General features: G+C 45.8%; 1 pseudogene; it reads right to left on the bottom strand.

The window, feature by feature from the left end:
* Positions 1 to 749: 749 nt before the first annotated feature.
* LOC118634058 lies at positions 750 to 1,531 on the bottom strand (annotated as a pseudogene).
* Positions 1,532 to 3,409: the final 1,878 nt, after the last annotated feature.

The following is a 3,409-nucleotide window of genomic DNA, read 5'->3' as shown; positions in this document are numbered from 1 at the left end:
AGGTTTTTCAACAAATGCTTTATAGATTTTTTTCTCTTTATTAATTCTTGTTTGGAATGATATTGGAGATAATGAGAAGAATATGAAAATTATGAGAAGCTGAAGATAACCCTCCAAACCATCTTCTTGGTACCTTGACCAACTTTAAATAGGTCTTACCAAGAAAAGGTATCAGTAGCAAATAGCAAAGTATCAATAGTAGATTAAAAAATACTTAAGGTAATAGTTATTCTTATAAGCTTCAGAAATTAAGATAAAATTAAAAATAGAAGATAAGTAACAGTGTTGAACTTAAAGAAAAAGCTGAGAAAAAAGCACTGAATTGACAGACTTTCTTCTTTTTTTTTTTTTAGTGGGAGGAAGAGAGAGAGAGAGAAACATTGACATGAAAGGGACACATCGAGTGGCTGCCACCCATACGACCAATCAGGGCCGGGGACAAACCGCAACCGAGGTACGTGCCCTTAGCGGGAACCGAACCCGGGTCTCTCTGGACCGCAGGCCAACGCTCCAACTGCTGAGCCAAACTGGCCAGGGCTAAACTTTCAATATTTCAAAGAAAGTATGTACCTTCTTATCAAATATGTATGGGGAGAAATTGACATATGTGAAAGCAATTTAGATTTTACTTTGTATATAACTATAGGATTCCGCAGTATTATTTTTGCCATCAATTGCTCTGCCAACCTCCCCTCTTCTATTACAATCACGAGAGGCAGGCAGAAGCACCTGAGTTAGGCCAGGGGGTATCAGCCCTCCCGCATGTGCTCGGGTGGGAGCCCTTCCCTGGGCTCTGCTTTACAGAATTTTCTTCGGTAGAAGTACTGCAGGAGCTTGGGGTGACAGTGGCTCAGCTGCCGCAGAGCTTGAGGTTCCTTTGATCTTCATTCTGGAAGCTGTGTTCCTTCCTTTGCCTCAGAGAGGGAGAACAGGCTGAAAAGTGGTCCTGCAAGCCTTAGCAACCTGGGGATTTCTGTCCTGCAAATGAATCAGGCAGGAATCTTGAGTGTGCTTAACGTGATTGGTGGAAAATGTCTTCCATCTGCACCCAGCAACGGCAGCCCATCGCCCAAACAGGACGGAGGCCGAGTATCCCGGGCTGTCACTCTCAGCGTCTAACGGAGTCCTGTCCTGAAGAGTGGTGTCTGCGAAGGAGCCACACCTTGCCCTGGATCGTGCCCAGGATGATGGTCAGATTGACTGTTGTGAATGACTTCAGGACTCATGGGATCGTACAGTCCACGCGGGTCCAGGACAACTTTCCTGTACTTCTTCACCTTGGCGGGTTCTCACAGGCCCTGGTTCCCAGGCCTGTCACTGTCCTGCGACGCTTTTTAGCACTGGGGTCCTGGGCTCTTTCTGCCAAGATGAAAAACATATTCTTCAGAGGCTCCCGTTTCTGGAACCTCGATTTCCAAGAGATCTTGGAAAAGAACGACTTCACTGATGTCCTTTTCTTCTTGGGCTGGGGTGTGGCGATGGAAAGGGGCTGGCCCAGGACTCTCTGTTTGGTCCACGGACTCGGACTCATTCTCCCCGAGCTCCCGCGCTGGGGCAGCAACCCAAAAGGCACCAGGGACACGTGGGGGGGACGAAGGGGGCACTGTTTGGCTTCAGGATGAGAGCTGGAGGGCAGCTTTCTCCCAGACAGAAATGCTGGCGGAGACCCCTGTTCCTTTGCTGAGCCCTCCCCACAGAGCCAGCAGGCAGGCACCATATCCGAGTCTCCATCAACCTCAACGGTGGTACTACTGGCATTTTTTTTTTTTTAATTTATTTTTTTTATTAATTTATTTTTGTTACAGATGTTTCTCCTTTTTCACCCCCTGAGTCCCCCCACCCCCTCCCTCCCTGCCCTGTCCCCAGCTTTGTTGTCCATGTCCACTGTTCATGCATACATGCATATAAGTTCTGTGGTTTATCTCTCCCACCACCCCCTCTTCTGGGGATTGTCAGTCTGTACCCCACTTCCACATCTCTAGGTCTACCCCATTCCTCAGACTGTTATGTTCATTATATTCCACAAATAAGTGAGATCATATGATACTTGTCTTTCTCTGTTTGGCTTGTTTCGCTTAGGATAATACTTTCCAGGTCCCTCCATGTAGTTTCAAAGGATAAGAGATCTTTCGTTCTTACAGCTGCGTAGTACTCCATTGTGTATATGTACCACAGCTTTTTTATCCATTCGACTACTGACATTTTTTACTGAATAATTCTTTGTTGTGGGAGGCTGTCCTGGGTATTATAGGATGTTTAGCAGCATCTCTGGCTTCTACCCACTAGATGCCAATCTAACCCCCCTGTGTTACAATCAAAAACATCTCCAAACATTGTCATATGTCCCCTGAGGGGCTGAATTGCCCCTCTTCCCCCAAAGCACTGGTCTAATGGGAGAAATACCTAATCTAATATGGGGAGTACATTAGTGGAAAAATATATACAATATAGTATTGATACAAAGAGGGTAATAGCTAACCCTGTCTGGGGTTCAGGAAAGGTTTCTTTTTTTTAAATCCTTACCCGGGGACATGTTTTCCATTTTTTGTTCAGATAGAGTGGGAAGGAGAGAGAGAAACATTGATGTGAAAGGGACACATCGAGTGGCTGCCACCCACACGACCAACCAGGGCCGGGGACAAACTGCAACCGAGGTACGTGCCCTTAGCAGGAACCGAACCCGGGTCTCTCTGGACCGCAGGCCAACACTCCAACCACTGAGCCAAACTGGCCAGGGCTAGGGAAGATTTTAAGAAGCAGAAGATACTGGGCTTGGGTCGTAAAGAAAAAGTTAGGTGCTTGACAGGCAAACAAAGAGAGACAGAAGAATTAATAGTAATATTAGAGAGAGAAACAGCATGTAACAACAGAAAGGCTGAACTAGTGTGATGTGCCTGGAGAAGTCTAGTTCGGTGTAGGCCGGAACATAGACTTGAGGGCTGTGGTGAAGGGAGAAGGAAGCAATAAAGCTGAGTTAGAGACAAGGTTATAAAAGAACTTGCAGGCTCTGCGAAGAAAAGCTGGGCTTTATGGAGTCATGAGGTAAACCACTGAAAGTATTAAGCCAGAAAATGGCATTTTAGGAAAGGATTTTTTTTTTTAATAATCAGGGAATGGCTTAGAAGGAGATAAGATTGGAAATAGAGAGATTAGTTGGAAGATGATTATAATAGCTCAATTAAGGGCATAAACCAGGGCCATGAGGGCTAAAGGGATGGGAAATGCACAACCAATGTATAGGAGGTGGAACTGATACCATGTAGCGATTGCTTCGCTGTGGAGAGTAAGGAATTGACAGGAGGTAAGGACAGTGTCAGATTCGGGTGAAAGACCGGGTAAGCGGGAATGCTCTTAGTGAATTGTGTTGACAGGCAGGAAATTCAAATAAAAGACAAAAACCCACCCTAAG

Source organism: Molossus molossus, unplaced genomic scaffold (genome assembly GCF_014108415.1).
Source record: "Molossus molossus isolate mMolMol1 unplaced genomic scaffold, mMolMol1.p scaffold_m16_p_19, whole genome shotgun sequence".
NCBI classification, from domain to species: domain Eukaryota; kingdom Metazoa; phylum Chordata; class Mammalia; order Chiroptera; family Molossidae; genus Molossus; species Molossus molossus.
The sequence above is the reverse complement of the archived record's forward strand: the minus strand, read 5'-3'. Positions and strand labels throughout refer to the sequence as shown.